General features: G+C 46.0%; 1 long non-coding RNA gene across 3 annotated transcripts in view; it reads left to right on the top strand.

Moving 5' to 3' along the window:
* The first annotated feature begins 501 nt into the window (after positions 1 to 501).
* LOC143809118 (uncharacterized) overlaps positions 502 to 13,504 on the top strand; it is a 98,468-nt gene continuing 85,465 nt past the window's right edge. Inside the window, exon 1 of one of the 3 annotated variants that reach the window (XR_013222078.1) lies at positions 502 to 572. This is a non-coding gene — a long non-coding RNA (uncharacterized LOC143809118). The remainder of the gene's footprint in view (positions 573 to 13,504) is intronic. The other 2 variants (XR_013222079.1, XR_013222080.1) reach the window with 2 other exon arrangements.

Raw genomic sequence — 13,504 nt, 5'->3', positions numbered from 1 at the left:
ATACCAACAACAGTGTGTGGCAACCTTGTAAAGACTTACAGAAAACATTTGACCTCTGTCATTGCCAACAAAGGATATATTACAAAGTATTGAGATGAAATTTTGTTTCTGACCAAATACTTATTTTCCACCATAAAATGCAAATAAAATGATAAAAAAACAGACAATGTGATTTTCTGGATTTTTTTTTCTCAGTTTGTCTCCCATAGTTGAGGTCTACCTATGATGTAAATTACAGACGCCTCTCATCTTTTTAAGTGGTGGAACTTGCACTATTGCTGACTGACTAAATACTTTTTTGCCCCACTGTATATATATATATATATATATATATATATATATATATATATATATATATATATATAATCGCCAGTTGGGACTTCTGGCCGCTCTCCCTGAATCCCATAAGGCACCATGCCCACAGAAATCAGTGCAGCCAGGAGCATGACCCCTCACTGTACAGATGAGGCTGCTGGTTGCTAGGAAACGGCGGAGGCCTCTGCCGCCTATAGTGAGAGCCGGGAGCGCTGACATTATGCTTCCTGTGGTGGAGCCCAGTAATAGGACGGAAGGTAAGAGCCGTGTGTGTCCTGTCCTCACTGATATCATACATACCGCACAGTACACAGCGCAGACCGCGGGCGGCATTAGCTACCACTACACTGATTCTCTGTCTATACAGCATAAAATGCTCTGCCTTATATATGAGACTTCCTCCCAATAACTCCCGTGCGCCCCCAGTGGACAGGTGTTGTATGGTTACAGGGGAGTAGAGTGGCAACTAAAAGCTGACCTTACTACACCCACAGAGGCTGTCCCAGCTTACACCCACAGAGGTTGTCCCCCCAGTTTACACCCACAGAGGCTGTCCCCCCAGCTTACACCCACAGAGGTTGCCTCTCCCAGCTTACACCTGCAGAGGCTGCCCCCCAGCTTACACCGGCAGAGGCTGCCTCTCCCAGCTTACACCCGCAGAGGTTGCCCCCCAGCTTACACCCGCAGAGGCTGCCCCCAGCTTATTCCCGAAAAGGCTGCCCCCAGCTTACATATGCAGAGGCTGTCCCCCTAGCTTATACCCACAGAGGCTGCCCCCCAGCCTACACCCGCAGAGGCTGCGCCCCAGCTTACACCCACAGGCTGCCTCTCCCAGCTTACACCCACAGAGGCTGCCACCCAGCTTACACCCGCAGAGGCTGCCCCATCTTAAACCTGCAGAGGCTGTCCCCCCAGCATAAACCCATGGAGGCTGACTCCCCGGCTTACACCCTCAGAGGCTGCCTCCCTCAGCTTACATCTATATATATGATCGCCAGTTGGGACTTCCAGCCGCTGTTCCCGAATCCCATAAAGCACCGCGGTAGTGTCACTTGCACCTGCGCAAGTGTCATGCATGTCCCTGCTATTCCCGTGCATGCCCAGTAACAGCCACAACTGCGCGCTCTACCCGTGCATGTGCGGTAACGACGCGGCTGCTTCTGCGCCTGGGTGGGAAATAGCGGAGATGTTAATTTCACCCCACTCCCAATGAATTAGCACCGGGCCTATTTCTAGTATATATATATATATATATATATATATATATATATATATATATATAGTATATATATATATATTGTAGGGATTTCACTCACTCAGGTGCGATGGCTGACACTCAGGAGGCACGTTCTTGGAAAAGTTCACAGGGTTTATTACCTCATAAACCACATGGCAAAATAACAGCAAACAAATAGCCTTTAGTTCAGGAAAAGAAAAACAAAGTGTCCAGTCATTCAGGCTCAGACCTTGTGCCTTAACACACTCTGGAGGTTAGCACCTCCACACATCTACTGTGTTAAGCATTTGCCTGTCTTATATAGAGCTAACCACACCCAGTAACCCATCACATGATTAGCCATGTGGTCTGACATCACCACAGGTCCTGGAACACACATATATACATGGTTATATACAACAAAGAAATACTCCGGACTACATTACAGCAACAAGGCACTTATATGGCACATACCTCCCATCGACTACACACCCTTTAGCCATGCTACATACCTCCCCCTCTGCCTAAAGCCGTGGGGCTTGGCACTTTTCCCCACTAAACAAGGGATTCTTGATAGGGCATCCGCATTACCGTGCAGCTTTCCGGCCCTATGTTCCACATGGAAACTGAAGTCCTGCAGGGCTAAGAACCAACGGATGACCCTATCATTTCTACCCTTTGTTTCCCTCATCCATCTTAGTGGGGCATGGTCAGATATCAGTCTGAATTTACGACCCAGCAGATAGTACCGTAACGTGTCCACCGCCCACTTTATGGCCAAACACTCTTTTTCCACGACTGAGTAGTTCTTCTCAGATGAGGACAGCTTTCTACTCAGATAGGGAACAGGATGCTCCTCCCCATGTAGCTCTTGGGAAAGGACTGCTCCTACCCCAACATCTGAGGCATCTGTCTGAAGAATAAATTCTTTATTAAAGTCTGGGGCCATCAGAACGGGCTGCTTACATAGAGCCCCTTTCAACTCTTGGAAGGCTGACTCTGTCTCTTCGGACCATTTAACCATCACCGATTTTGTCCCCTTTAGCAGATCAGTCAGAGGCGCAGCCACTGTGGCGAAGTTCGGGATGAACCTCCTGTAATGTCCCACGATTCCCAGAAAGGCTTTAGCTTGCTTTTTGGTGAGTGGTTTCGGCCATGTTTGGATTGCCTCCACTTTCCTGATTTGGGGCTTTATTTCTCCACGACCCACTATATAGCCTAGGTATTTAGCTTCTTCCTTACCCAAGGCACACTTCTTCGGGTTTATTGTAAACCCCGCCTCTCTTAGAGCATCAAACACCGCTTGGACTTTCTCCAGATGACTCTCCCAGTCCGGGCTAAAGATGATGATATCATCTAGGTACGCAGCAGCGTAGGCCTTATGGGGTGCAAGGACTCTATCCATAGCCCTCTGGAAGGTCGCCGGAGCTCCCTGTAGGCCAAACGGCATCCGGACATACTGGAAGCATCCATCAGGTGTCGAAAAGGCCGTCTTCTCCTTGGCTTCCTGTGCCATGGGGATCTGCCAATACCCCTTTGTCAAATCCAAGGTGGATATATATCTGGCGTGCCCAAGCCTTTCGATGAGCTCATCAACGCGGGGCATGGGATAAGCGTCAAACTTGGAGAACTGATTCAACTTCCGATAGTCATTGCAAAACCTCCACTCTCCATCAGGTTTTGGGACCAGGAGAATTGGGCTCGACCAACCGCTCTTGAATTCCTCAATGACTCCAAGCTTCAACATACGCTCCACTTCCTTGGAGATAACTTCTCGACGAGCCTCAGGAATACGATAGGGCTTCACGTTCACCCGCAAATGTGGCTCTGTTAGGACCTCGTGCTCTATGACCTTCGTGTGTCCTGGCAACTCTGAAAACAGGTCCCTGTTTTTCTGGAGTAACTCCCGGCACTGCTGTTTCTGGGTCTTCGATAGCGTCTCCGCTATAGTAACCGCTCCAACCTCACCTTCTGGGTTGCTTAACAACGATGGAGTCACTGTCGGCTCTCTATCTTGCCACGGCTTGATGAGGTTGACATGGTATACTTGGAATGGTTTCCGTCTTCCTGGTTGGTGAATTTTATAATTTACTTCACCAAGTTTCTCGACAACCTATTATGGCCCTTGCCATTTGGCCAAGAACTTGCTCTCCACCGTCGGAACTAACACAAGAACTCGGTTTCCCGGATTGAACTGCCTCACTCTTGCAGACCGGTTGTAGACTCTGGCCTGAGCTTGTGCCTGGAGGAGGTGTTCTTTCACAATAGGCATCACCTTTGCAATCCTCTGCTGCATCAGGGCCACATGCTCAATGACACTTCTGTGGGGCGTGACTTCGGCTTCCCAGGTTTCCCTGGCTATATCCAGGAGTCCTCGTGGATGTCGGCCATATAGAAGCTCAAATGGTGAGAATCCTGTGGAGGCCTGTGGAACTTCATGAATGGAAAACATCAGGTAGGGTAAGAGACAATCCCAGTCTCTACCATCTTTCTCTATAGCTTTTCTCAGCATGCTCTTCAGTGTCTTGTTAAATCTCTCAACAAGACCATCTGACTGGGGATGGTACACCGAGGTCCTCAACTGGGAGATTTTCAGGGCTTTGCACAACTCCCTCATCACTTTGCTCATGAAAGGTGTCCCCTGGTCAGTCAGGATGTCCTTCGGCAGACCTGTCCGGGAAAAGACATGGACCAACTTGCGGGCTATACTCTTTGAGGAAGAATTTCTCAGAGGAATTGCCTCAGGATAGCGTGTGGCATAGTCCAGGATGACTAATATATACTGATGGCCCCGGGCTGATTTAACTAAGGGACCGACCAAGTCCATGGCAATTCTCTCGAACGGCACCTCAATAATGGGCAGGGGCACAAGGGGGTTCCGGAAATGAAGAGTGGGAGCAGTTAGCTGACATGTAGGGCAGGACCTGCAGTAGTTCACTATTTCCCGGTGACACCCAGGCCAATAGAACCTCTGCACAACCCGTTCCTGTGTTTTTTCCACCCCTAGGTGTCCACCCAAGATGTGTGAATGGGCCATGTCCAACACCTTCCGTCTATATGGACCCGGCACTACCAACTGCTCTACCAACTCCTCCCTTATTTTCGTGACCCGGTACAACAACTCCCCACTCATCAGAAAATGGGGAAATCTTGTGTCTGCCCCCGGCCCCTGTACCACCCCGTCAATAACTGTGACATTATTAAAGGCTTCCCTCAGAGTGGGGTCCCTATGTTGGGCAGTCCCAAAATTTTCACCGGTTACCTCTAACTCCAGAATGTCAGATGCAGGGGACACTTCCTCCTCATCCCCAACCAGAACACAAAAAGGAAACCTGTCTGACTCCGGGTGTGGGGACACCCTTCCAGGGTTCATTGGTTCCCTACTCTTGCTAGGGAGCTCAGAACCTTTTCCCCACAAATCCCAAAACAAACAGAAATCCCTGCCAATAATTATAGGGTGCAACAAGTCCTGCACGACGCCGACTATATGGGACTCAGTGCCACATGCCGTTTCAATGTCCACCCTGGCCAAAGGGTAGTCCTTTGCATCACCATGTATGCACCGCACTCCAACCTTCTTTCCCGGGAGCAGGTGGAGAGGAAAAGTGGCCCTCACCAGGGTCACTAAGCTCCCTGAGTCTAACAGTGCCGTTACTGCTCGACCGTTCATCTTTACGGGACACGCTTGAGGTCCCTCGTTGGGCGGAGATTTCACACTGCAGGCTGGATACGCATAGTATGAACAACGGCGTCCCATGCTGCAGTCCATCTGCTCAGTGGTCTGGGAACAACGGGCAGCTATATGTCCTGGCCCGTGGCACCTCCAACAAATAATATCACTCGTAGGGACCTTGGGCACCACCTCCCCCGCCCTTTGTGACCTTGGATGCGCCACCCCTTTTTGGGACTCAGCTCCCTTCTGGGACCCCCAGTACGGCATGGGTTGCCTCCCGGAGGAGCCTTCCAACCCTTGGTATCTCTCAACCAGTCCGATCAGCTCGTCGGCATTCTGGGGATCACCCTGGGCAACCCAAGTCTGTATGGACCTCGGGAGGGAATGCACAAACCGATCCATCATCACCCATTCCACCATCTGTGCAGGTGTACACGACTCTGGCTGCAGCCATTTCTGGACCAGGTGCAACAGATCAAACATTTGAGAGCGAGGCGGTTTGTCCCGGTGATAGGCCCAGCTGTGAACTCGCTGTGCCCTGACAGTCAGTGTCACCCCCAAACGTGCGAGAATCTCGACTTTCAATTTGTGATACTCTTTGGCATCCTGCAAGGTTAAATCATAGTACGCCTTCTGGGGTTCTCCCGTCAGGTATGGCGCCAGTACCTCTGCCAACTGCTCTGGCGGGAGTTTTTCCCTCTCAGCGACCCTCTCAAACACCGTCAGGAAGGCCTCAACATCATCCCCGGGGGTCATTTTCTGCAATGCGCGTCTTACCATCTTCCGGACGTGGGTGTCATCAGCCAAACCTGGGGTTGGGGCACTCGTCTTGCCCTGGATGGTGGTTGCCAGAAGCTGCATCTGCTGCCGTTGCTCCTGCTGGTTCTGTTGCATCTGCTGCATCAACAGCCTGTTGGTCTCTTGCTGCCGTTGCTCCTGCTGTGACTGCAACTGGACCAAGTGTTTCAGCAGGTCCTCCATTTTCCCCGGCAATGCTTTCTGGCTTACAACAGACTTGACCCAGGACATCCAATAACAGACTCTTTGTCTCTGCTGGGAACGCTGCCCGCACGTCTACCACCAATTGTAGGGATTTCACTCACTCAGGTGCGATGGCTGTCACTCAGGAGGCACGTTCTTGGAAAAGTTCACAGGGTTTATTACCTCATAAACCACATGGCAAAATAACAGCAAACAAATAGCCTTTAGTTCAGGAAAAGAAAAACAAAGTGTCCAGTCAATCAGGCTCAGACCTTGTGCCTTAACACACTCTGGAGGTTAGCACCTCCACACATCTACTGTGTTAAGCATTTGCCTGTCTTATATAGAGCTAACCACACCCAGTAACCCATCACATGATTAGCCATGTGGTCTGACATCACCACAGGTCCTGGAACACACATATATACATGGTTATATACAACAAAGAAATACTCCGGACTACATTACAGCAACAAGGCACTTATATGGCACATACCTCCCGTCGACTACACACCCTTTAGCCATGCTACAATATATATATATATATATATACAGTGCCTACAAGTAGTATTCAACCCCCTGCAGATTTAGCAGGTTTACACATTTGGAATGAACTTGGCATTGTGACATTTGGACTGTAGATCAGCCTGGAAGTGTGAAAGGCACTGCAGCAAAAAAGAATGTTATTTCTTTGTTTATTTTTTTTTAAAATTGGGAAAAGTTTTTTCAGAGGGTCAATTATTATTCAACCCCTCAACCCACCATAATTCTGTTTAGTTCCCCTAAAGTATTAAGAAGTAGTTCAGGCACAAAGAACAATGAGCTTCACATGTTTGGATTAATTATCTCTTTTTCTAGCCTTTTCTGACTATTTAAGACCCTCCCCAAACTTGTGAACAGCACTCAAACATAGTCAACATGGGAAAGACAAAGGACCATTCCAAGGCCATCAGAGACAAGATCGTGGAGGGTCACAAGGCTGGCAAGGGGTACAAAACCCTTTCCAAGGAGTTGGGCCTACCTGTCTCCACTGTTGGGAGCATCATCCGGAAGTGGAAGGCTTATGGAACTACTGTTAGCCTTCCACGGCCTGGACAGCCTTTGAAAGTTTCCTCCCGTGCCGAGGCCAGGCTTGTCTGAAGAGTCAAGGCTAACCCAAGGACAACAAGGAAGGAGCTCCGGGAAGATCTCATGGCAGTGGCGACATTGGTTTCAGTCAATACTATAAGTAACGTACTCCACCACAATGGTCTCCGTTCCAGACGAGCCCGTAAGGTACCTTTACTTTCAAAGCGTCGTGTCAAGGCTCGTCTACAGTTTGCTCATGATCACTTGGAGGACTCTGAGACTGACTGGTTCAAGGTTCTCTGGTCTGATGAGACCAAGATCGAGATCTTTGGTGCCAACCACACACGTGACGTTTGGAGACTGGATGGCACTGCATACGACCCCAAGAATACCATCCCTACAGTCAAGCATGGTGGTGGCAGCATCATGCTGTGGGGCTGTTTCTCAGCCAAGGGGCCTGGCCATCTGGTCCGCATCCATGGGAAGATGGATAGCACGGCCTACCTGGAGATTTTGGCCAAGAACCTCCGCTCCTCCATCAAGGATCTTAAGATGGGTCGTCATTTCATCTTCCAACAAGACAACGACCCAAAGCACACAGCCAAGAAAACCAAGGCCTGGTTCAAGAGGCAAAAAATCAAGGTGTTGCAGTGGCCTAGTCAGTCTCCTGACCTTAACACAATTGAAAACTTGTGGAAGGAGCTCAAGATTAAAGTCCACATGAGACACCCAAAGAACCTAGATAACTTGGAGAAGATCTGCATGGAGGAGTGGGCCAAGATAACTCCAGAGACCTGTGCCGGCCTGATCAGGTCTTATAAAAGACGATTATTAGCTGTAATTGCAAACAAAGGTTATTCCACAAAATATTAAACCTAGGGGTTGAATAATAATTGACCCACACTTTTATGTTTAAAATTTATAAAAATGTAACTGAGCAACAAAACTTTTTGGTTTGTAAGATTTATGCATCTGTTAATAAATCCTGCTCTTGTTTGAAGTTTGAAGGCTCTAACTTATTTGCATCTTATTAAACCTGCTAAATCTGCAGGGGGTTGAATACTACTTGTAGGCACTGTATATATATATATATATATATATATATATATATATATACACACACACACACACACACGTGGTCAAAATTGTTGGTACTTCTCATTTATTGACAGAAAAACCCACAATTGTCACAGGAATAATTTGAATTTGACGAAAGTAATAATAAATAAAAAATCTATGAAAATGAACAAATGAAAGTCAGACATTGCTTTTCAACCATGCTTCCACAGAATAAAAAAAAAATAAAACTCATGAAATAGGTCTGGACAGAAATGACGGTATCCTTAACTTAATATTTTGTTGCACAACCTTTTGAGGCAATCACTGCAATCAAATGATTTCTGTAACTATCAATGAGGCTTCTGTACCTCTCGACAGGAATTTAGGCCCACTCCTCAAGTGCAAACTGCTCCAATTGTCTCGTGTTTGAAGGTTGCCTTTTCCAGATGGCATGTTTCAGCTCTTTCCGAAGATGCTCAATAGGATTTAGGTCAGGCCTCCTAGAAGGCCACTTCAGAATTGTAAAATGTTTTACTCTTGGGTGTTTTTAGCTGTGTGTTTTGGGTCATTATTCTGTTGCAAGACCCATGACCTGTGACCGAGACCAAGTTTTCTGACACTGGGCAGCACATTTCACTCTAGAATCCTTTGATAGTCTTAAGATTTCATTGTACCCTGCACAGATTCTAGTCACCCTGTGCCAGATGCAGTAAAGCAGCCCCAGAACATAACAGAGCCTCCTCCATGTTTCACAGTAGGGACAGTGTTCTTTTCTTGATATGCTTCATTTTTCCATCTGTGAACTTAGAGCTGATGTGCCTTGCCAAAAAGTTCCATTTTTGTTTCATCTGTCCATAGGACATTCTCCCAGAAGCTTTGTGGCTTATCAACATGTAGTTTGGCAAATTCCAGTCTGGCTTTTTTATGATTTTTTTTTCAACAATGGTGTCCTCCTTAGTCATCTCCCATGAAGTCCACTTTGGCTCAGACAACGACAGATGAGACTGAGACTGATGTTCCTTGGGCTTGAAGTTCACCTTTAATCTGTTTAGAAGTCTTTCTGGCCTCTTTTGTTACCATTCGTATTTTCCATATCTTTGATTTGTCATCAATATTTCCTGCGGCCACGTCCAGGGAGGTTGGCTACAGTCCCATGTATTTTAAATTTCTGAATAATATGTGCAACTGTAGTCACAGGAACATCAAGCTGCCTGGAGATGGTCTTATAACTTTTACATTTAACATGCTTGTCTATAATTTTCTTTCTAATCTCCTGAGACAACTCTTTCCTTCGCTTCCTTTGGTCCATCCTGAGTGTGATACACACCATGTCACCAAACAGCACAGTGAGTATCTGTAGCCCTATATACAGGCCACTCACTGATTCCAAGATTGTAGACACCTGTGATGCTAATTAGTGGACACACCTTGACTTAACATGTCCATTTTGTCACATTATTTTCAGGGGTACCATCATTTCTGTCCAGGCTTATTTCATGAGTTTTACTTTTTTTTAAATTCTGTGGAAGCATGGTTGAAAAGCAATGTCTGACTTCCATTTGTTCATTTTCATAGATCTTTTATTTACTATTACTTTTGTCAGATTCAAGTTATTTCTGTGACCATTGTGGGTTTTTCTGTCATTAAGTGAGGGGTGCCAACAATTGTAATCACGTGTGTATATATTACATAGATAGATAGAAGAAAAGCCGGCAATTCAGCAGCCGCGTAGTGTAAAATCATAGCAGGAGCCAACAGGATAGAAGAGATGGATTACATACAGTAAATACAGATAGCATAGATAGATATACAGATGTCTGTGACATATACAATTAGTACCGTGTATGTGCAGCTTACTGTACATGTATTTAATTAATAAAAAATATTTTTTCTGAAAAAAATGGCGTGGGGTCCCGCGTAATTTTTGTAACCAGCAAAAGGAAAGCCCCACACCACACATACCAGAGACACTTATGTATGAAAGGAGCCTTACAGCCAGGACCTGCCTCTAACAATCACGAGCAGAGCAGATTAAATGCCGCTGTCAAGCTCTGACAGTGGCATTTAAGACTTGCCGTCATGGAGGAAGGTCATTCCATGTGCCCGTCGGTGCGCCTGTGACCTGATCGCAAGTCAATGATGTGCAGCAAAGGCTCTATTTAAGACACTTTAGTCATTAGGGAGCTCCACAAACTGTGGCTGGGCTTGAAAGGAGACTGAATTTTAGTATTTGCATCAATGTTGTCGCATCGCTGTATATAGCACAAGCAAGCAGAGGATCGCAGGTCATATTCACCTAAGGGGACAATTAAGAATAGTAAAAGGTAAAAAAATGTTTTAAAAAAAAAAATCTGAAAAAAAATTAAAAAAAGCATAAATGTTAATAACACCTCCCTTTTCATCCCATTAGAAATGATAATAAATGATGATAAAATGATAATAAAAAAAAATAAATGATAATAAAAAATTGAAAGAAAAATCAAAGGTGGTATTGTCACTTTTACAAACGTCCGATCTAGCCAAAGAAAAAAATAATTAACCTGATCAGTAAATACCATAAACGAAAAAGGATTCAAGAATGCAAAAATTATGTTTTTTTGGTCACCGCTGTACCACAAAAAATTATATACAGTAATAAACATCGTAGCTATCCCAAAATGGTATCAATAAAACAAATTGTCTCAGTAGGCAAAAAATAAGCTATCACAAAGCTTCAGCAACTTAAAAATAAAAACATTACAGGTCTCAGAAAATGACGACACAACCCACAAAATTTTTTTGCACTCTTCTGATTTTTTTTTACCACTGAAATGATAATACAAAAGTGGACATATTTGGAATTGCCATAATTATACTGATGAGTACGATTATAATGTGAGGATATTGTTACCACAATATGTACCCTATAAAAACAATTCCCAAAAACAATGTCAGAATTGTGAGTTTTTTTCACAATGTCTTGGAAATTTTCTTTCCCGCTTTCCAGTACACTATGTGGTTAAATGACTGGTGTCATTCACAACTACAACTCATCCTGTAAAAAAAAAGGACCTCTTATGTCTCTGTGGACAAAAAAATAAATAGATATGGCTCTGGGAAAAAAATGAAAACAAAAAAATGGATATTGGCCATGTCATGAAGGGGTTGAAGTCCCTCTTCAGTGAATATTTTTATTTGCCCATTTGTTAGGGATCATGTGTGTAAGCGTAATGATGGTAGGAATATATTCACTTGGTGCTATTTCCTCTTGGTTTTAAAGGGACTCTGTCACCTGAATTTGGTGGGCTATGTAAATGCCCTGTGTCCGGTCCAATGGGTGGTGTTTCCTCTGCTTTCATTCACTCCTTCCTTTCCCGCTGGCCACTATATTTTCTGGAATTTCCGTAGGTTTCCTCCGTAGCTCACTCATGCGCAATGCAATCTTGCCTTGCGCACACGCAGTATGCTTTGCCCAACTTCGGGCAAAGCCGAAAATCATTAGTGCACATGCGCAGGCGCACTATGTCCCGGATGTATTTACATAGCCAACCAAATTCAGGTGACATACTGTAGTTCCTTTCATGCTACTCCGTCACTCAAGTCACTGCATCTGTTACCAGCCAGCTCATTGTGTGGAGCGGAAGTCACTTTCTAAGGCCACGTTCACACGTTCAATATTTGGTCAGTATTTTACATCAGTATTTGTAAGCCAAAATCAGGAGAAGAACAGTCAGAGGAAAAGTATAATAGAGACACGTCACCACTTCTGTATTTATCACCCAATCCTAGTTTTGGCTTACAAATACTGATGTAAAATACTGACCAAATACTGAATGTGTAAAGTTGGCCTTAATCCATAAGACTCAGAACAATGATTTTAGCATCTTTCCGAATCTTATAGACTCTCATTGAGAAAATCGAAAAAGTGACCTCCACTCCACACAGTGTAATTTGGCAGATCACAAATGTAGTCACTTGACACCAGAACGCTAATTAAAATGGCGGAAGATGGCAACTGGTGAGTATTTACTACCATAAATAAATCCCCAGAGTAGAGTTTTAACCCCTTAACGACCGCCGATACGCCTTTTAACGGCGGCCGCTAAGGGTACTTAATCCACAGCGCCGTTAATTAACGGCGCTGTGGAAAAAGTGAATAGCGCCCCCCAGAGTCGGATTTTCTCTGGGGTCTTGGTTGCCGAGGGTAGCCGAGACCCCAGAGAACATGATTCGGGGGGTTTTTACCGACCCCCGAGTTGCGATCGCCGGTAATTAACCGTTTACCGGCGGTCGCAACAAAAAAAAAAAAACGCGATTTGCCGTTTAATTTCTCTGTCCTCCGATGTGATCGCACATCGGAGGACAGAGAAATGTGGTCCCCGATGGCCCCCAATAGCCCCCCAATACTTACCTACCTCCCCCGGTGCTCCTCGTGTCTCCCCATGGGCGCCGCCATCTTTTTTCCGGGAAAAAATGGCGGGCGCACGCGCAGTGCGCCCGCCGCCCGGCACCCGGATGTTCTTTGGGGTCTCGGCTGCCGGGGGTAGCCGAGACCCCAAAGAACATGATCGGGGTCGGTTTGCACCGACCCCTGCTTTGCGATCGCCGGTAATTAACAGTTTACCGGCGACCGCAAAAAAAGAAAAAAAAAAAAAAAAAAGCGATCAGTTATTTCTCTGTCCTCTGATGTGATCGCACATCAGAGGACAGAGAAATAGGGGGATTCGGGGACCCTATCATACTCACCCGGGGTCCCTGGGTCCTCTTCTGTCTTCTCCTGCCAGCCGGCTTTTTCATCATGGCGGGCGCATGCGCAGTGCGCCCGCCATCTGCTGCCATCTGCCGGCCGGCAGGAGAAGACAAGTTGGGGCTAAAATTAGGGTTAGGGTTAGGGTTAGGGTTAGAGTTAGGGTTAGAGTTAGGGTTAGGGTTAGAGTTAGGGTTAGGGTTAGGGTTAGAGTTAGGGTTAGAGTTAGGGTTAGGGTTAGAGTTAGGGTTAGGGTTAGGGTTAGAGTTAGGGTTGGGGCTAAATTTAGGGTTAGGGTTAGGGCTAGGGTTAGGGTTAGGCTACTTTCACACTAGCGTTTTTTGGCTTCCGTCGCAATGCGTCGTTGGAGAAAAAACGCATCCTGCAAAAGTGCTTGCAGGATGCGTTTTTTCTCCATTGGCTTGCATTAGCGACGCATTGCGACGGATTGCCACATGTCGCATCC

Source organism: Ranitomeya variabilis, chromosome 2, assembly GCF_051348905.1.
Source record: "Ranitomeya variabilis isolate aRanVar5 chromosome 2, aRanVar5.hap1, whole genome shotgun sequence".
In the NCBI taxonomy this organism is placed as follows: Eukaryota; Metazoa; Chordata; class Amphibia; order Anura; family Dendrobatidae; genus Ranitomeya; species Ranitomeya variabilis.
This window is presented reverse-complemented; position numbering and strand designations above follow the sequence as displayed.